Source organism: Haemorhous mexicanus, chromosome 6 (genome assembly GCF_027477595.1).
Source record: "Haemorhous mexicanus isolate bHaeMex1 chromosome 6, bHaeMex1.pri, whole genome shotgun sequence".
Lineage (NCBI taxonomy): Eukaryota > Metazoa > Chordata > Aves > Passeriformes > Fringillidae > Haemorhous > Haemorhous mexicanus.
In genome coordinates, this window is record NC_082346.1 from 768,325 (window position 1) to 790,170 (window position 21,846).

Consider the following 21,846-nt stretch of genomic DNA (forward strand, 5'->3'; position numbering starts at 1 on the left):
CACAGGGCAGGGGGATGGCAGAGGCACAGCCCTCAGCTGCCCAAGAGACCCCCCTCTTCCAACAGCTGCTCCCCATCTTTCCTAAGCAAAAAGCAGCAGGCTGGAGGGAAGCAGCCCATGAATTTTAACCTGCCACAAAGCTACAAGTCAAGTAATTCTGACATGGAGGAGAAAAAGTCCCCAATAAACAGAAAAACTCCACCTGAGTTTCTCAGTAGATCCATCTGTCCAGGTACACTCCCACACCAAAAGCATCTGCTCATCAGCAGAGTCTGAGAAAAGGCAGAACAGGTCACATCATGGCATCACCTCACAGCCTTCCAGACCCTCTCAGTGCTGATGGAGACACACAACAATGCCTTTTATCTTGTTCACAGAACACTGAGACTCCCAGAGCACGAGGGCTCTGGATTCCTATCTCTCCTTGTTTATGAGGGAAAGTACCTTAATCTTTACTTCCAGCTGCTTTAACAAAGGACTCCTCATTGCCTCAAAACCAAGGATAAGTGCTAACTAAAATAACTTCCTCTTGCACAGGGGAGCTCAAAGCCAGACCCAGAACACAGAAGTGTGAGCAGCACTCAGTAAATGGGAAGGATCACTTCCCCCAGCCTGCTGGCAGCACAGCTGCTGACACAATCCTGGAGGCTCTTGGCCTTCTTTGCTGCAAGGGCACCCTTGGAGCCTCATGAACCATCAATATCTTTTCTGCCAAGCTCTTTTCCAGCTATTCAGTCCCCAGTCTGTACTGAGACATGGGGTTTTTCCTCTCCAGGTGCAGGACTTGGCATTTCTCTTTGCTAACTTCCTAAGGTTCTTTCTATGGTTTTTGGTGAGCCTTTTCTTGTGGAAACCCAGGACACCACAGGGAATATTTCTGTGTCTGCTCTGGGGTGCCCTGACCCCCAGGGCAGCTCTGACTCTGACCCTCATCCATGGAGAAAGTTTCCCAGATTTCAAGACAGACTGGAACCCACAAAAGTGTGAAATAGATTCTAGAGAGCAGTGTGGGTGTGTCACTGGGTGAGAAATGGAGGTTTTTGGGATTTTTAGTGTGTTGTGGATGGAAGCAAGATGGAGGGCACAGGGTGTGGTCCTGGGTTCCTTCTTCATGCTTCTTCTTCCTCCTTCTCCATGGGTTTGGGTGGAATTTGTACTTGGCAGAAAAGTCTGCACTGGGGCTCTGTGGGATCAGTCATTGGGGTAAAAGGGAAATAATCCAGGTCTCAGCTCTTAATTGGATAGTTGAGTCTTAAAAGCCCTTGGAACAAGAGATTGTTGGGCATTTTGTGCCTTCTGATGAAAAGCTGCGGAACTCCCAGCAGTGAGGCTGTTTTACTGATAGGAAACAATGAACACCTGAGTGTGAACATGAACTGCTGTCTCAAGTGCCTTCAGTCCAGACCAGAGAAACCACAACTGGGACCCCAGCAACTGGGAACCTCAGCATCTTCTCTGGTCTGTAGAGATCCCCCTGCTTGGTAGCACACTCATGTGGTGTCTCAGACACCCCTCCCAGGTTTGCACTTGTCTGCAGCTTTAAGTGTAAAGTTTCAGACAGCATGGAAGGAAAGGAAAACAGGCTGGTTCTGGAAAGAGAACCCAATAGAATTAAACAACCTCCAGAAATCCTAGCTCATGCTCTTTCCTCAGTGAAGCAGACAAATATGTGTTTCAAGGTGGTGTAGTCACGTGGGAATGCCTTGTGGATAGAAGTATGATCACCTTCAAAGCAGAAAAGGAAAAATGGATCAAAGCCAACCCATGTCACCTCCAGGAATCAAAACTGTTTAGACCAGCTGTGCTATGCATGAAGTATTTCCCTCCTTAAAGGGGACTGGGACATACCTGTAGTGATAGAGCTCGAGGTCTAGCTTAAAATTCTACAGAACAGCCACTGGAGACTTCATCAGAACCAGCATCCTGACTATGCAGCTGACCCTCAGCCACTGGAGATTCCATGTCCCCATGTCCCCTCACATCTCAGAAGTGTCTGCCTCTCTTCTCTACCTACCCACTGAATCCCAGCTGCAAGAGGGTTTCAACAAAGCCTGCCAGTTTGCAACCATTACTGAAAGCTTGATCTAGTGTAAGCTTCTCCTCAGCCAAGATTAGACCCTTTGAGCTCTTACTCTTTGAAGTGAGCTTATGCTGCCCTGTCTGCATGCTTCATTCTGGGCAGCCATCAAAAGGAAACATCACAAGGGAACTAATCAAGCCCTTGTGAAAAGGTGGTGATGCACACTCTTGGGAATCAGTACTAACACGCTGCTGCTACCAAAGGAATTTGGCCTGCCTCAGTAACCAATCTGCCAGCACATGCACTCCTCAGGCTCCAAGAAACTGCTTCCACAGGGAAGGCAGAAAGGGATCTGCCTTTCTTGGAAGGCTTGGAGGGATTCATGAAACCTCTACACGTGAAACCAACTGTAGCCTCTCTAGAGGCTACTGGAAGCAAGAGGTACTGGTCCTCACATTGGTGCTGGGTAGAGCTCCCAGGGCTGCAGGAGTTCCTGAGCTCAGCCCCAGCACACAGAATGAGACTGAACCAGCAGTGCAGGTGTCTCCATGGAAATCAGGAGCCACGGAATTCTGCCCCAGAGCTCTGCACACCCTGTGTGTTACTGGGTGCCTGGTGACATTTTCCAGACACACTGAGATCACCACAGATATTCTAGGAGCACATGTTCATGTTTCACCTCAAATGTCAACAGGGATACACTAAGGAGGGTTTTACCAGAAAAGTGTAGCTGCCACACAACACCTGTAAGCTAACAGCTGATCTCCTACAGAGTAAAAAAAGTTTCACTGAGAATTACACCCAGGTCTGTCTGTCAATGAAAGATCCACTCTCAATCAGCACACACCTCTGGATGCCTTAGAATTTCTACAGGTCCTGCTGTTCTAAAGCATCCAGGCTGATTTCACTGGAAAGGGATACAGCCATTATTCAATAAAACAGAATAAAAATCAGTCATCCTAAGAAATCCAGCTGCTAGTAGAAAAAGGACTGAGCCCAATACCAGAAGTGTTTTAGTTATTTAAACCCAAGACACCCAAGCCAACATACTTTAAAACAATGCTTCAAAAATGTTCCTCAGCACAGCACCCCAGAATTTCTGTAATCTAAGTTATGGAACAAAGTAACATTAAAAATAGGGTCCACTAATGTTAAATGTTGGTAAAGTAAGTTCACAAAATCTATGTTAGGATGTGATATTTAATATTTATTTATTCCAATCCTTCAGAAGATTTTGTGCATGTGTGAGAAAAAACAAGGTATTGTATTTTCAAGACTGGGGAGAATGAGAAGATTTAAAATTAAAAGACAACAGAAACTTTAACTGCTTTGGGCCAGTTATTTCAATCTGCTCATTGACATCAAAATCAATTGTTCTTCTAGTAATGACAGAGTTAAAAGAAACAGACCGAGGCACAACAAAATAAACTAACCCCCTCAATTACTACAATCTAAACTTAGCTGAAGTCCTGAGTTTCCAAGCCAGGTCCAGCCACTAATGTGTGAGGGACCTGCTGTTCCACAACCACAGCATGCAGCCCTTGCTCACCAGCCCTAAGCCAGCCAGGGGATTTGGAGAGGGTGGGAGGCAGAGCAGGGTGTGTGAAAGACAGGAAAATCCATCCTACCATGTGGGTAGATCAATTATCCAACATTAATGGGCTTCAAGGAAAAACCTCAGCAAAGTTGATTTCTTTAATAGCTTATGTACTTCCAGCATGCTTTGATCAGAAACACACACCCAAACCCACAAAACCACAAAAACCTTCTCAGCTGAGGAGGCAGTGGTCCTGTGAAGTCTCCCACGTTGTGCACATTACTTCTGATCTGTCAACAACAGAAGATTCCCTGTAGAGTCGACTTCAAAGCCAAACTTTTTGGATTAGAAATGTCTCTGTAAGAGGACTGTACACAACCTGGACTGACATTTCTGGAGCAGGAGCAGCACACAAGATAACAAGTTGGTAAGCTACTTAACTCACTCCCCATGTTATACAAACAAGGGGAATTTACAGGCAGTGCCTCCCCATGGCTGGGAACAGCTCCTTTTTGCACTTGCAGTCCAAAAGATGCAGCTTTTTGTTTCAAGATTTCTCCAACTCCTAAATATGAGCACCAGTTTACAGCAGACAGATGTTTTAGACACAGGCCTTAAAGACTTTAATTAGCCAAAGAGAACAAGTAAGTTTTATATTGTTTAAATGCACATCTTCTAATCTAGAGATGATGAATAAAGCCCAGCTGTACACTGGAAGTATTATTATGACTGTGATATGATCTGGGCAACTTTAATTTCCTTACTGCAGCTCAGTGAAGCTCGTGGATCCTCACGACCCAGCGAATATTCCTCCTGTAGCTCATAATCTCAAAAGTTGTCTTTCAGTGGCAGGAAGGCAAAATCCTCTGGGAAGTTGAAAGAAATGTGTCTTTAAAATGAATCAGCAGCCTAGCAAAAACACTTCCTCCTTTGGGTCAAAAGTAGGATTTTACCCTGTGACCAGTGACTTGGCACACCATGGAAACCCTTCCAGAGCTTCTTCCTCAAGCTCAGAACTACTGCTTGTACTTTAACATTTCAAGTGAGCACAAGCTTTAACTCAAGTCATCTTCTCACTGGCACTGCACTATCTTAGTACTCCATTAGTTCTCCAGCTTCCAGCCACCAAGTCCTTCTGGGCACTGGTCAGGGCCTCATTTTCTTCCCTCCTCTTACTGCAGCACTGTAGGCACCCAAACCAGACAGTACATTCAAGCCATGGCATGAATAATACTACCCAAGTAATATTTTCTCACTTGACTTTTAAAGTTTAAGCATTAGGGGAAGTTAGCCATTTTTCAGCTGAATAGATTAAACCACTACTCACTTCTTTCAGCCTCTGAAGTGCATCTATTAAGGTGAAAATCCTAGTTTTCTTTTGAGTTGAACCACCTGGTCCAAATACTTTTAAAGATATTGCACAGAGCTGTTTTCCAGTCCTATTATTACTACAACAAACCCAAACACACTTGGCATGTGCCAGACCTTTCATTCAGAAATCTACTGCCAAACTGCAGCTAAACACTTTGTATCTTCAGGGAACAAAGCATTGGAGCAAGAGGGCAAAAATATCACCAGAAGGAGCAAAGACAGGTGGTTCTATTTATAGCTGAGACTTTCATTTCCAGTTTTTGCACATTCCCTCTGGTCCTGCTGGATCTCATCTCTGGCTGGAAGAAGCCACCCCTGCTCTCAGCACTCTGCCAGCCTGACAAAGCAAAGCCAACAGGCTGTCACTTTCCCTTCCATCCTAAAGCAAGCCCTGGGAAAAGGAAGAAGCTCTCAGCCTGCCTGGAACCAAGCTGGGGTATTCCTCACTCTGGCTGCCTCTCCACCATTTCCTCTAGCTCCCATATCCTCCACAGGCTCATTTTTCCCCACTGGTTTCTTACAAGCTCTTTTTTACTTCACACAAAACCAGCTGTCAAACACAAATGCATCACGTCCATGTGAACATACACATTCCTTCCTTCAGACTATCTCAGAGGCTCAACTTAATTTCTGTTCTCCTGCACTACCAGTGCTTTTTTGGATAAGAGGGCATCACAGCTTTTCATTAAGTGTACAAGTCAGAATCTGGTTAAAAAAAAAGAAAGATCCAGAGAACGTACAATGGTGGCATAACTACTGTCTACATTAAAGTTTGTGTGGAAACAGAAATTTGCAACTCTACAATTATTGACAAATTTCCAGTGTTTAGAAAATTTCTCCCCACACATGCACCTGCAATTGGAGTCCCAGTGTTGGTGGAGCAACAATAAACACTGACATAAATCAGCTCAGCAGCTTCCTTTCCTAAGTCACACTCTTTGCCAGTCAAATCCAAATCAAACAGTGAAACCCTGACACTGCAACAACTTAGCACTTTCTTAACTGTTCTATGGAAAACACCTAAAGAAACACCATTTAAAACAGATACACGTGTCATTTTCAGGTCTTGGTTAATGCTCCAGCGTGGGAAATAGATTTGTAAGTAAACTGGCAAAAAATGTAATTAGGAAATGGTTGGCTTCTCATTGTAATGTGTGAATTATAACATGTGCATTGTCTCATGCTTCTCAGGAGACTGAAAATGGAATAAAGATTTTTAAAACACCTCTCAGTTTTCCCATCTCTGGGTCAGAAAAGAACATAATCTGACACTCCAGAGGTAACACCATCACCCATACCTGAAACCCAGGTATTTGAAGGAGGGATTTGCTGCTAAGGCTGAGGAAGGCAGCCTTTCCAAGCCATGACAGCTCCCACTGGGCATTATCCCACACTCTGCCCTTTGCAGAGAGCCACACAAAGCAGCTGGAAGTGCAGCCACGAGAACACTGAGAAGTAGGGCAAGCTCCCAAGGCCCCCCGGGCCAGCACTAATATTGACACAGCACATTAGGAGCAGAATTGCTGCTGCTGACAACTCCCTGTCCAGCCAGAGCAGTGCTCAGGACTGCTATGGAACAAGGCATGGGATGGCAGGGCAGGAAAACCACAATGCCAACCCGAAGAAATCCCTCAGCAGGACATCAAAGGCAAAGGTAGATGTCTCATTGCACCCCGTACTGAACACTTCAGTGAATGCTCTTGGCTTCTACTGCAGCACTAGCTACTTTTCATGCTTCCTTCTCTCTTCCTTGGATAAAATGGAATGTCTGTGCAACTGACACATGTTTAAGGTGAGCCCCAGACAGTGTGAACCTCACTAAAACCAGCATTTTGAGCAGTTTTGCTTTGGAGGGTTTGTAGTTACAGCATTCAAAGTAAGACTTGATGGAGCAAATCAAGTGATAGTTTAGGGGAAAGGCATCAGAATACGGCTTGGAAAAAGTTGTATTTGTCTAGCTGAGGATAAGCACCAGGTACTGCTGTAAACCTCACAGCAAAGTTTCACAGAACAGCTGATAGAACACCTTAGTGCCAAAGGGATGGCTTTACTTCCTTTCTTCAGTCCCTTATCACTCTTCCCCCAGATTTCCCCTCCAGTACTCCAGCAGAGACTTGTATGAAATCCTCAGAGCCTGCATGGCCAGTGTGTTGAATTCATCAGGCTGAACAATACCTTGAGAGAAAGCACAGTCTTCTGGGGGCTCAGAAATCTCCAGTGCCTTGCTGAAAGGTCAGATGGTACCCAGAAGCAGCTCCAAGCAAGGGGAGGAGACGTGCCAGAGAAGGGGAAGGGAAGAAATGTCCCATCCAGCTACAGTAAGCAGTTAAAATATCCTTGTTACAGCCTTTCTGCACTTTCAAGATATTTTCAGCACTCCCACAGGATTTGTTTTCGACACACAAATCCCTCCTTGGTTTGAGCAAGACAAGGTGTGCTGAAACCTTTCCACTGATCCACATCTGCACTGTGACATTTTCTCTGCTCTTTTGTGAATGGCAAGTTATTAATATACAGAGAGAGTAGAGGAGTATTTCCATCCACTCTGCAGTCACTGCTGCAGTGGGAGTATAAGCTTGATTTTCTTGAGAAAGGCCTACAGCAATAGGACAGCCCTTCAGAGAAATGGCTGATACAACATATTCCTTTTTTGTGCCTCTGTACATTCACACTGATGTTGAGAACCACCACATTTCCAAACCTGTGACATTCAGCAGCCAGAGATCCAGCTGGATACAAGCCTCAGACTTGCATTTTCCAGACAGGCTTTTAAATCCATGATTTCTAATTTAAATCAACAGTCAAGTTTGAATGCATCCTTTTACATTACAACTGAAACTGAAGAAGTTTTAAAATTGCTGCTGTATTTGGAACAAAGACTCAAGTTCCCAAATCATGACAGCCTTTAGAAAGGCAGAGGAATGGTCAGGGAACACCAGCAGTTCACTTCATGGGATCCTTATTGCTATGCAGACATCTCAACCATTACAAAAATTAAAAATAACAGAAATGCAAGTTGGGAAGAACAGCGTGCAATAGACACACACATACAAAACCCCCAAGAGATAAAAAAATCCTGCTAAGACCAAACAAAGGCAATCGAGGAAGAAAACCTGTTAGAAAAAACCCAACACAACAAATCACAGCCAACCCAAAAATGGACTCTTCATAAAACTGAAGGCTGCACACTTGATTTTTTTTTTTAAATGATTTCTCATCCTTGACTCAAAGATCCATCCACACAACAACCTCCTTCCCCACCTAATCAAGAAGGGATGCAACACAGAGCAAAGACACATCTGACTAACAGTTGCAACCAGAAGTTTCTCCAACGCATTGTTTTAATTCCAAATGAGAACACTGCACCACCTACGCAGTCTGATCCCAATGGACCTAGGGAGGATCACTAGACAGTTCACATTCCTTCTCAAAAAAGCTTAAGTAGGTTTAGATGATTTTATTTCTGCAAGTAGCAGACTTGTGCCAAAGATTAATAATGCAGTCCCTTAGTTACTGCTTACAAATGCTCGTAATTATTTACAGCTCCTGAACACAGGATGCCTTGGATATCATCCAACAAATCCCCAGCAATTAAATTTATTAGAAAATGGAAAACTTTCTTCTTTCACTCAGTAGAACAATAGAGGCAATGAGTTCTGCTTAAGGAACAATGAAATAAACTGGTCCTCTTCAGCTTAGAAAACTGGCAGGACCAAGATCTACAAACTCCTCAAACAAAGCCTGGCTGACAGGCTCAAAACAACACAGCCCTTCACACCAGGTGCAAAGGCTGTGGAAACTCTCTGCCAGGCACCAAGAGGCCCAGGAGCTCCTGTGGTCTGTGTGGTTTGCACAGAGAGGTAGGACCAGCTCATGGAAAGGGATTCTGCTGAGGGTTACCACCACTGAGAAGTCCCTGAGCTGAAAATAACTGCGAGCCCTAATCCCACTCTCACCAGGAACAGCTCACAGCCCTGCTGGAGACACAACTCTACAGCAACCAGGTCTTCTGCATGGCACACAGTGGTCCCTCTTGCCTTCATTTGTTATCAGTAAAAGAACACTACCTCCATTTCTGAGTTTTCAGAGAAACTTCTATTTAAAGTATGATATACATGGCATACCGACAGTGTGAAATATACAACATCCTCAAAAAACCCTTCCAGGTCAACTGTGTTTTAAGTTCCCTCACCTGCAGTTATCATCCTACCAGCACTCAGCACCAGGTGGAACATTTGAACAGAATCAGTAGACATTATGAGTTTAGCAAAGCAGTTTGTAAAAGCTTAGCTTATCAGGAGAATCCCAGGCTAATACAGGAAGCCAGGTTTACATGCTCAGTGTCTGCTTTCCTAAATGGAATCTCAAATCCAGTTTTAACAGCTGAAGCCCTCGGCAGCAGCCAAAACCAACAGCACTGAGCAAGGAACCCCACAAAAGTCAGCAGGCACAAACCACCCAAACCAACACAGAATGGAAGGCCTGACCTCACCTAGCCAAGCACTTCAGTGCATGCACACTGCCCCACTCACCTCCAACCTCTCCTGCAGTGCCAGATCTTTCCTATCACTAAGTAAAACTCTTAATCTCTTTTTAAAACAGGCCAAAGAGCCACTAAAGCAGGCAAACTGTTACTGATCATGGGATCATTAAGGTTGAAAAAGACCTCCAAGATCATCAGGCCCAACCTTTGACCTTTGACTACACACGGGGAAAAACCCAAGCAGACAAAAAAGAAACAGAACAGAAAAGAATCACATATTTCAAAGGATCATGGACTAAACAATAGATACAAAGAGTTCTGGCTTTTTTTAACAGTCCTGCTTTTCTGAAATGCTCACTTCCATCTCATGCACTATTGTGCCCTGACTTTAATAGAGAAATACATACACTTTTTGTATGTATGTTTTCTTCAGTCACTCATCTGGTGCTCAACTGAAATGCTTTTTTAATCTGTTCAAGTCCCTTCGGCTCTCTTCAAAGGTTCTGTCTTCTCTTCCACATGCATTGAATTTATTTGTTGTCCCTAAAGGTACAAGCTTAAATTTATATTCTCTAAATTCTGAAGTAACTGACTAAACACAAAATATTTACCCTGAGCAACTTAACTGACAAATGTAATGGCAATTTCATTACCTGCATGATGTTAAATCACTCCATCTTTGTTTTCCTAAATATGAATATCAGCTCCTCAGGTTTCTGTCCCGCTTTTGTCTCCCTCCAGTATCAGTGCTCAAAATTTCACCTTATAGCAAATCGCTGGTATTAATATTCTGTCACTGGTATTGATATTCTTATTCCAAAATAAAAAAGTGTTATATTTTGATCCATTTAATTATTAAGATTACAGACCAAAAGTGGTGGTTGCTTTGCATTTTAGTTTTGCTGAACAAAACTCATGGGTATTACATTTTACATATGCTTTAGAGAATAACAACATGAGAACCCCCTGCAGTATTTTTAACCTTTTGACTTGTTTTGCTGCAGGAGTCTCTGTAGCCCCCCCTTCTCCCTCCTCCAGGTCTCTCTGGCCCTCCCTGTCCTGCTCAGCCTGGTAAAAGCTGTATGTCCTTGCACTTCCTTCTACTCAAACACAGAGTACAGATAAGCAGGCAAGTTTTATCTCCACACTGATACCAGATTCATTCATATCTGTTCCCTTGTACAGTCCTGTGTTCTGCTCTCCTCTGCTGCAACAGGAGGCAACCTCATCTACTATTTTATAGGACACGCTGATATGCTGCAATTCAGGTCAAAGTTTATGTTACAAAGATATCCTGGAAGAACTGATGTGCTGTAAGAATCCCTTACCCGCCTCCCACCTTTTCTGTTCTGAAGCTCAGTTCTCCTTGCTCTTAACTTCCAAGTTTTCTAGCCTGAATTTCACCAAGTCGCCTATCTGCTATTAAACCTCATTTCATTTTCTCCTACCAGATAACGTTATCAGCTCATTGACTGCAGGATTAATGCAGTGAATTGCTTTTTCCTCCTTTAAGAGAGTTTAGTTGTGTTCCTTTCATCTGACACTCTAAATTTATGTTTGCAAAACAGTTCATTCCTTGAACTCCTTTCAGTTTTCTATTCACACTTTATCAAGTCTGAGAAAGTATTAAAGCCATGACATAATTAACATCCTACATAGATCAACCTACCTTTGAGTCCAGCTTGATATCCTTGTTTACCAAGGCACGGATTCTTTTGTGCACCTCTCTAATGTTGCCCTGGGAACTGCCAGTCAATAAAGTCCTTCCACCCTCAGTCACTTCCTCTTGGAAGTGTGACATACAGAACAGGACTCAGCTGCTAGTTAGAAAGGGCACATGTATTTCTCAAGCAAGCCAAGTGGAAATTGCCAGAATCAATGCTACTGACTAATCCTTACTCAGCTCACACACAGTAACCATGAATCAGTCCGACAGTTTATTTAATACAGGGCTAGGTGGGTTTATACAGTGCAGCACACTCCTCTTTGGGAGATTCAGAAGACAGAATTCACACTATTTCATTAGTTGAGAAGTTGAAAAATCTAACCTTTAACCCTTTCTGACTGCTAGAGCTTTTAACCTCCTGGCTTCAGCATTCAGCTGGGTACTCCCGAACAGCACGGGCGCTTACCTAACCCCACACTGAACTGCTCAGAGATACAAAATAGATGAAACCTAATCTTGCAAAGAAGTAATTTTTTCAAAAGCTACAAGTCTGAGTAATGACAGTTTGGTGATTCAGAAGTCAAACAGATACCAGCACTGTACAATGGAAGAGAGAGACAATGAGCTCACCAGCGAGTGTCCATTTAACTTCCCTTGCAAACACACACCTCAGTGTGGGAGCACACAGGTCAACTCTCAAAGGCAGATTGCAGCTCAAGGAGCCCTACAAAGCCTCCAGGGTAATAGAAGCATTCAAGAAACACTCTGAAATGTATTTATTTTGTTTGTGAGCTGCTGCTTTGGATAGATTTGCTCCTTTTGTAGAAGGCTGTTTATTCAACACCCAAGCAAAATCCATCTCCCACCAACAGCAGAACAGTCAAGAAAGAACCTGGATGAATGTTGCTCCAGTTAGGATCAAGAAACACTGCTCTGGGTTGGGGTGGCACATGGAACAGTCAAATCTAACTGCACTGAGCAGTGGGAATGTGAAAACGATGAAGATAAAAGCAGAGCACAACACAAGGAGCCACCAGGAACAAAGTGACCAGCCCTTTGAAGGGTGGAAAACAAGGAAAAGCTCGCATGTGGAAATGATTGGGATGAGTCCACTTCTGGAAGGATGTGTGGAAAATACAGAACTGCACCGTGAGGGATGATTGAAGAGGAACTCACCCGCTGCTGCCAAACAAAGACTCAGCCAAATTCCGTCACAGGGAGGAGTTACAGGGGATGTGCTCGGGTGCATTTGGAGGTGAAAATCTAACCCTTCACTGCAGCATGCAATGAGGTTCGCTACGGAGGGCAATCAAAGTTAGCTGCACTTATCCCTCATGTTCCTCCTTCAAGCTAGTCCATCAAGGGTCTTCCAGGTGTTGAAAGGGCAGGGAAGTTTCTTTTTCTGCTTCCTGAAAGTCTTTGAAATCCACTTGCCAGCCACTCCTCCAGGCAAACCTGAGAGCCTGCCCCGGTGTTATTCTGTGACCAGGTTGCCAACACAGCATCACTCCAAAACATCGTCACCGCCACAGAACACGCACGAAAGAGCAAACAAAGAGCTCACAGAACTGAGACAAAAGGACAGGGAGCCACACACGGGCAATTCCAAGGGTGAATTCCTGAGTGCCTGTGTCTGTAAATAAAGTCAGAGGCCAGCTAAGATACCAGTTACCAGGCTTTCCAAAGTCACCACACAAAATTCAACAGAAAAATGGAAAAATAGGTTCCATGGACAAGTAACAGAAGGCAGTACTTTTCCAGGTTTGTCAGGGGACACCATGGTTCCAGTGGGTTTGGGGCTACAGGAAAATAGCAAGCCACAGAAATATCCTAAAAGTAGAGGACGAGTCGGACGAGCGACCAAATATTTGTTTTAAAAAATAAGAAGTATGCATCCGAAATGTGTGCCAAAGAAAGCAGATTACACAAGTGTTACAGCACACCATGAATGAATCCATGGAGGCTTAAGCACTTGCCTGAGCGAATCCTGCTCTAAAAGGCATGTTCATTTTGTCTAAAAAGCAGCAAGACCTCTGTAACACTAATTTAAGCACTTAAAGGAACGTTAGGAATCTTAAAATATTGAATAATGATCATCAATATGCTACAACACTACCTGGGTCTCTAATGAGGGACCAATAGGGCACTTTTTGCTCACTTTTTTGTTACATGGAAGACTTTTTTTTTTTTTGTTCTGCTTCTTTCCAAGGTGTGAAAGGATTTGCTCTTTATTAGCGTTCATATGCTCTAGGGAAAAAATAACTAAAATCACTTCAAGTAGAAGGCATGAATTATCCTGTTATCTGCTGAGTTAAACTTTGTCTTACGTTCCATTTATGTTCCAAATGAAGTTCAAAATTTTCAGTAAAGCTCTTTAATAAGGGCACATTACAGTCTTAGAGAGCGTTTCATGCCACTGAACACAAGAACAACTCTCCTGAACAGCTATTTGATAAGAACATCAAGAACAAACTATGGTGCCAATATTTCTCTGAATGGAAGCCTGGGTAAGTTTTAGAAAGCTTTGCTTCTTGAAAACAGAATATTTAAACCAACTGGCAGCAAGATGAGATCTATGCCAAGTTTGAGAATCATTCTTAACAGCAATTTTAAAATTTTTTTTTGCACAGACATGTCCCCTCCTCAAAGGCAGCAGAGGTGTGCACAATTAATGGAGTTCAAACCATGTATTGTCTTGAAAAAAAATCTTCTTCCCCTCAGTCTCTTTCCTATATTCCACTTCCTCCAGACTTCCTGGCAAGTTTAACAGGAGACATTGCTGGGTCTCTGCCAATTTTACATAAATTATCAGTTTGACAACAACTTGGACATGGAAGTGTTCAGCTCTGGCAAAGTCAGGTGACGGTGGTGAATGAGCTCCTGAGAGATTTGTGTATCTGAAACACTTCTATATTTGTCCATCTGGAAACCCAGAGGCACTTGGGCCAGAGAGGGGAAAGGGAGAAGAGTCAGAGGTCTGCCTCAGTTACTCTTCCTTGTTATAAAAGAGAAATTTTTTAAAATGGCACAATAAATACTGAAAAGCTCCCCTGTACACTCCAGAGATGAAAGTAAGAAGTTGTTTTGTTTTTTGTTTTTTTTTCTGGCTTCTGGGTTTCAGTGCCAAAGCCAGATTTTTTTCATCAAGTTTTTATGTAGATTTATGAAAGAAGTGACCCAACACAGCTTAATCCAAAAATACTCTTGTCACAAAGTCTCTTCTTCCACATGAAGGTTGCAGTGTAACACATTTAAAACAGCACTCTTCACACTTCCTGCCTCTCCCACCTCTCCTTCAGGAATACTCACTTTGTGAGCTGTTTCCTAACCCACAAAAGCAGAAGTGTTTATGAAGCCACAAGTTGTATGGCATCAGCAATCACAAAGCACTCTTCTGGGGCAAATACTCAGCTCTGAGACCCAGCAGATTCCCCAGGCCCCAACATAAATGGCACCACAGAGCAGAGGGACAGGATACACGGATGGAAATTCTCAGCCAGCAAGGGCTTGGAGCACGGATGGAGGCTACCCTGTCCAGGGCAACCCAGTTCCAGTGCTCATCAAAACTGCTGTCCAAAGCCATCCAGCTGTCCACAGATGAGGCAAAGGACTCATGTGTCATTGTAAACCAAACTGCTGGGCACCAAACCCAGCATTTTCTCCTGTCGAGGTACCAGAGCAGAGCCCTGGTGATCCTGCCCTGAACATGTTCCTTGAAAACCTGCAAAAATCCATCAGTCAGAGCAGAACTCTTGGGAGGAGCACACAGGGAAAGGACAGTCAGGAAAGCTGCACAATGGCATCAGCTGTATCACACTGTTAAAATTTGCTCTAAAATGGTGAGTTGATAATCCCCACCAGAAATGGGAATGTAGAAACAATTTCTCCAATAGCTGACTGCAGAAATCTTCTCCTCTGCTGGGCTTTTTTCTCTCCTCATCATCCCATTCTTGACAATGACAAAAGCATTTGAGTAAGACAAATAAAGAGCCACTCCAGCTAAGAAAATAGAGTAGGCATTTGCTATGGAAGAGTCTCATGGTCAAGTCAGATAAATGAGGACAGGAATTACCTCATTCAACAAATAATGCCAAGTACAGTAATTGAGATCTCATAATTGCCAGCTGGGATATCTTAAACAGACTGAACTAGATTTTAAAATGCTGTAATAGGGAAATACCCATCTTTCTTCAGACTGTCTGTTGGCCAGACAAGCTGACCAAGCTGCACATGTCTCAGAGGGAGAAAAATGTATTTACATAAAAGTCCTAAAATTTCTAACAGAAGTGAAACAGAAAATCCCAACATGAACCCAAACTAGCATGAACTCTTGATCTGTCTTTCTGCTTAAAATAGGAGTATCCAATTGCTGGCCTTGTATTTCTAAAGCACAAATAACTTCTAGCACTTCTAGAATTTGGACCCAAACTGCATAAAAAGCATTTGTCAACATTTTGAACAGATTGTCCTTTAATTACAGCACATTTCCAGCAATTCTAATGTTTTATATGACAAGCCTCTCTAAGAAGTCACTGAACCTGACTTGACAGGTTTCTAAAATAAATTACAATATTCAGAGGCTGGTTTGGTTGTTGCAGTGAAAATATCTTTTAAAATAAGAAAAACATACAGAAGAAACTCTATAAAATCAGGAAGAAAACACTATTTGTAATAGAAACTTCCAAGCCATGGATTAAAAACACAGTAAAATGTTACTCTAGGGCAGCAAATTTACCTAATATTGTGGGACTTTATCAGATTGATAAGGAAAAAAAGCTATTCCAGGTACCAGAGCTTTCTGGTCACAAATATATGTAAATTTCATAAGATCACAAATACATGTAAACTTCTGGATTTATGAATTTGGGCCATGTCCTGACTATAACACAAAAATATTCTGAAGTACGTTGAGGGCACAGTGTTGATACTGACTTTTTTCCATTAACTCACTGAATTAATTTCATCAATAAAAAAAACCAATTTGCAAATGCCAAAATTACATGAAATGCCTTGGCAGCAACACACATTGGGAAAGGAAACACAGGAATAAATGGGCCTCCTGTTTCTTAGTCAACAATTCTAGAACTTCAAACTGGAAACTGCAAACCTGGTCAAGACCAGGTTAAAAACATTAAAACCTCCAAAACAAACATCTGATTTTTTTTTTTTTTTTTGCAATCTATTCTAAACCACAGATTCTATCACTGAAAAATGACCAGGCCATTCAAGTCTATGGGCAAAATAAATATTATTTTCCAAGGTTATAGGAAAACTAATAAGCCAGGAGCCAAAGTGCAGCACAAAGCCCAAAACTCAAGGAGATTTAAAATACAATTATCAGAGGTCCTTGAATGAAAGATAAAAATATCAGTGGCACTCAAACCAAAGCCAACTTGCTGCCACTCTCAAAGACTACAATGCATATTTACAACATAAGGGACGAAAGTTTTGATATTTTAATAGATCATTTTACTTCAAATTGGAACTGAACTCCTAAATTTTGTAATGTTCCAAGAAAAATCCACAGATGACAAAGAAATCCATTCACAACAAGTTAAGGAAAAGAAAACCCAACCAACCAGTTCAAGGAATCTATAAAATAACAGCTTTGAAGACAGAAAAAACATTCTTACAAAAGGAAAAAAAAAGGGAAAAAAGTTAAAGTGAAAGTTTATTAGCTTTTTTCCCCCCTGTTTTTTCTAGGAAGTAACTTTTCCTTCTCACTTCACTTGATAAATATTCTGCAATACCGCATTATTTAAAAATTTCTACCAGTCTTTTTGATTTTGTCCATTTTGGCCAGGCAAATTATAAAAGATAAAGGCACTTTAAGGAAGTTTCCAAGATAAAAAGAACTTGAGATCAAGAATAATAGTGATTTCTGAGTTCTCTGGTAGTCTTATTTCATTTACCCTTGAAATACTGCATCAATCCCAAATGGATAATAAAAATTTGAGTTTTCTGAGTAGTCCTGTATCAAGAATACATCCAATCTTTAAAATACATGGATTCCATTCACTTATTTTTCAGCTGACACTCAAAGGAATTAAGGAAAAAGCTGCAATTGAATGAGCACCTAAGAATTGCTATAAAGTACCTCCCTGGGAAAGTGATTTCAGAGACATGGTGCCAAAAGATGCTGCCCAGGAATCACCAAACATCCTTCCCAGTGCTGCAGCAGCTGTCCAGGGGAAGATGGATTTCCATCCCAGCCACACAGGGAACAAGTGGTAAGGATTCAGCAACGTGTCTGCTGCACTAAACTGCCTTGTACCTGTGGAAAACAGAGCCCACCAACATCTGCAAGGAAAAACTCAGCCAAAACCACCCCAGAAACTACAACCATCTGCCTCAGCTGCTTGGCCTCATGAATGGGGCCCTTGAAAGTCAGCAGAAAACGTCAGCACCTTGGGCCCCTGGCGTGTGAGCTCTCCCCTCCAAAGTGCTGCCAAGGAGATCTGCTCTCTGAGCAGCCTACTGGCACCATTCCTGCCAGGGCCAGCCTAGTAAACTCCAGCACAGCTCCAGCACAGGGCCACGAGCTGCTCTGACATCAGCAGCTGACCCAGAAGTGCATCTGACACAGCAGACCTTGAATAACAGCTTCTCAAATGGCAGCAGACTGAAAAGGTTACAAATTCTCAATGTGCTGCCTAAGAAATACCTTTTTGCAACTGCAAAGGAGAAAGTGTGACCTGAACAGAGAGGGAAGAAAGACAAATCCTTGCAGGCATGGGTCCTCAAACAAGCCTGTACTTTACTCAAGAAGAACCCACTATCAGGCAGCTCTTGAATCAAAATAAACTATAAACCAGGAACCAGAGCATCAGCTAAAATAAATTTGAAATAATACCAAACACAACAGAAACTATCAATCATTTCTGGGGCAAAGACTGAAATGTCAGACTATTTTTTTAGGTAATTAATATTCTGGACTAACAAAGCCTGAAGATGCTGTTTTGATCTGCGTTCTTCTGCAGAATGGATTAAAAAAGAAATTACATTTCTCAACATCTGGTGAAAGATCAGGTTTCCAAGGAGATGAAGTCTGGGCCTTGGATAAGTAGCCTTACTGCATATTTCCAACAAATTGAGGTAAAAAAGGCAGGTGCCATATGCAGTTAATGGCAGTGAGCTACCTTGATACCCACTCCATTCAATGTGCAGCTGAATTCAACAGACATCACAGGTTATCTGACAATGTTCAGAGTCATTAAATACTAATAAAACCAATTGGATAATCACAACTGAGATTTCTTCCTCACACAAAAAAATCCTCAAAACTTAAACAGGCTTTCTAAACAACCCAATACACAAACTCTTTGGGAGAAAAGCCTTCTGATTTTTTAAGTGCATAATTTTTCTGCTTCAATGTCTTGAGTTTTAGCTAAGAAACACCTGAGCACCAGTCTGGATTTGATGTGACTAAAGCTGGAACACATTTCCTACTGCAGTGCAAGACCACCATACCCATATAGATACACACACCCAGAGGCAGAGCACTCCTTTGCTTCACCCATCATCAATCTACTGCCCAAAATCTACCTACAGTGACTCTTAGAGACACTGAAAGCTTTTTCACCAGCTTTGAAAATGCCATCAACCACCTCATTTGCATCTTCAAGCACCTCCAAAACACAGACTGTAATTTCTGTGGGCTCATCGAGCAGAACGCTCAAAAACCAAATTTCAAAAGTTGGTAACTGAGTTCCAGTCAGCGACTGCATTTATCAAAATCAATTATTTCAGGCTGAAGCTCTCAAAATATGATGACAGCCAAAAATTAAAGTTTCAAAACATGTTTACTGTACTGAAGTAAATAGAGAAAGCTTAAATATTGCATTCTGTAAACTTAGTGAGAACCAAAAAGCTACACAAGATTAAAAATACCTAGTTTTTTTGGGCTTCTCTCTGCAGTCATTTGCACATGATATGCCTTTATACAGCTTTTATTGAAGACAACTAACTTCAGAGAACTTCCTAACACTTGGGGATACAAGCAGCTGCCTTTTACTACTCTTCTGCCCTTTTTTAGAAACAGAACTATGAACAAAACTAAGGCTAAAGGCTAAGAATGGAAAGCACGCAGGTTACAGAACTGAAAGTCACTACAGGATGCAGCAAATTTACTTTGTTTCACTTAACAATAATGTATTCCTTCAGGTTTTCCTGTAGCTCCAGTCGAAGTATAACAACACAGGCAATGGGCCCCATGCTGAAAACAGCTTAAAAAGTTACACTTGAGCATGGAAACAGCACTTCGGTACTCATGTAAACTAGATAACCTGCACGTCTCCTGGGATTTCCAGCATCCTGGGTATCAATTCCCTTGGAAAACCTGTCTTCCTCCCCTACAGCTCTCACAGGTCTCAGCTTTGCCATCAGTCCTTTCAAAGGACTGTGAGCTTTGCTAAGCTCCACCAAATAGACCCAATAAATGCTTTCTGTTCTCACTCCTGGTCGCCCAAAAGAATCCATGAGAGCAGGTATTTGAAGGAGAAAAATGAATCTCCCTTAAAGCCCCCCCACAAACATCACCTTCCTAACACATCCCTAGCAGGGGTCCCCAGCACAGCAGGTCTCTGAGGAGCACGTGGTGACAGGGATGTGGCAGCAGCCCCTAACTCCAGCTCTGGCTTTGTGGAATCCCAGCTCCAGCCACCTCAGCTTCCTGACACCAAACCAAGCAGCTTTCCTCATGTTCTCTGTGGTGCCTCTCACTTGTCTGCTCTCCCAAGGAACTTCTTTTACAGAGCTGGATTCTTCACAGCCCCACACACCACAGCTGGCACCCAGAGAGACAATGGAAATGCACGGTGTGAAGAGAATATGGGATAGCACAGCATAAAACCCCAATGAAATGCTGTGGCTGTAGAGTATTTTACACGCTCAATTTCTACAAGTAGGGGTAAAAACCCAGGAATGGTCATGAGAAGGACAAACCCACAGAAGTCAGGAGGAGTAAAGCCTTTCTCCTTAATAAGCAGCTGTGGTTTAGAGTAACCAGAGAGAAGTCTGTAGTTCCTGATGCTTCAAAGAGCTATTTACATTTGCATATTCCTGGAGGATACAAAACATACATTATGGAGAGGGCAGAGTTTAACCTCAGCCTTCTGCAAAACCGTTTACAGAGACAGTTAGCTGGAATTAATACTTAATTGGAACAAACACTCTTTTCTCCCTTACAGACTTAGCTGCAGCCTGTGTATTATCAGTCACTCACATTTAAAAAGCCCTTTTGATAAAAGAAAATATAAACAGGCAGGACAGGTACTTTTAATACGAGTATCTTAAAAAAGAAATGTAGTATTTTGAATGTTGAAGTCCCAGAATTAAAAAAAAAAAAATCTACTTAAAGACAGAATTTTGAAAAGAGATCAGATCACGCTCTGCAGCTGACCCTTTCTACCTCACACACTAAGGAAATACTTTAAAATTCCATTCGGCATATTTGCTTCCAAGGCAAGAAAACACACCCACTTCTTCCTTCACCGTTGTTTTTCAAGCACGAAAATCTTCCCAAAACTGTTATAATCGAGGCACTGGAGTAACAGAAACCTCAGCAATTAAAAATGCAAAGTGATTCCCTTGCCTCCCCAAGCGCAAAATCCTGATCTCGGGAAGCCGCCTCGGTGCTCCGGCTGCGCTCCGTTCCCGGCCGGAGGAAAGCCTTCCTCCCTTCCCCTTGCCCCGGGCAGGGCGCACACCGGTGTCCGCCAGGGCAGCGGGATTGCGGCTGGGGCCGAGGGGGATCCCCAGGGAAACGGCCCCGGCAGGTGCCCGGGATGCTCCGTGCGGCCGCGGGGCTGGCACCTGCCCGCGGGCGGGAGCGGGCACGGCGCACACGAACGGGGAATTCCCGAGTACCGCCATCCTTGTGCCGTTCGCACGGGGCCTCCCGATCCCGCTCGGGCAGGGCCGGGGAAGGGGCACCGTCCCCGCCGTGAGGGCCGCCCGAGCCTCGCTGTCCCTGCGGGCGACTCGCACCGGGGAGGGGGCACAGCCCGGCACGCCCCCCGAGCCCCGCCTGTCCCAGCGGGTCCCGGCCCGGCTCTGCCCGCGGCTGCGGGCGCGGGCCCGCCTGCCAGCCCCGTCCCCCCGGTGCTGCCACACCGCCGGGCGAGCCAGCCCCGCGGCCGCTCCGTAACGGGGCCCCCGCCGCGGTCCCGGCTCCCGGAGACACAGCCCGGCCCCGCCGCCGGGGGGTCCCACCGCGGCCATCTCCCGGGCCGGGACCCCCTGCACCGCCCCCCGGCCCCGCCCGGGACTCCCGCGGCCCCCGGGGGCGGCGGCTCCGCCGGGGCCGCGCTCCCCCCGGCCCCCCCCCCCCTCCGCCCCTCGGCGCCCCCCGCCCGCCGCCCCTGGCGCTCACCGCGGCTCCGCGCGCCCCTCGCCGCGCCGCGCCCGGCCGAAGGGAGGGCGGGCGGGGGTCGCGGCCCCCCGGCAGCGCCGCACGCCCGGCGCAGGCAGCCCCCGTCCCTGACCTACTTTCCGCCTGGCTTGCCACCCGACGGCGCACCACTAACCTACTTTCCAGCCAATGGCACCCTCCCCCGGCCCCGCACCGGACGCGCCCGCCCGCCAACGGCAGAGCGGCTCAGCGCCCGCTTCGCCCAATGGGAGGCCGCCGAGCGGGCAACGCCCGCCCCCCCGAGCGCCGGCCAATCCCCGGGCGGCCCCGCGGCACCGGCCAATCGGAAGCGCGGCTCCGGGCCCTGGTCCCGCCCCCCGCCGGGGGCGGGTCTGAGAGGCGGCGGGGGGGCGTCGCC

At 44.5% G+C, this 21,846-nt stretch overlaps 1 protein-coding gene across 9 annotated transcripts in view; it reads right to left on the bottom strand.

Moving 5' to 3' along the window:
- The window catches only part of BMAL1 (basic helix-loop-helix ARNT like 1), a 49,667-nt gene extending 28,032 nt beyond the window's left edge, over positions 1-21,635 (bottom strand). For 4 of the 9 annotated variants that reach the window (XM_059848261.1, XM_059848260.1, XM_059848259.1 and 1 more), the window contains exon 1: positions 21,566-21,635. The gene's annotated coding sequence lies outside the window, so the exon portion shown is untranslated. Of the gene's footprint in view, positions 1-21,449 lie in introns of all 9 variants that reach the window. The other 5 variants (XM_059848258.1, XM_059848251.1, XM_059848253.1 and 2 more) reach the window with 4 other exon arrangements.
- Between the last annotated feature and the right edge of the window lie 211 nt (positions 21,636-21,846).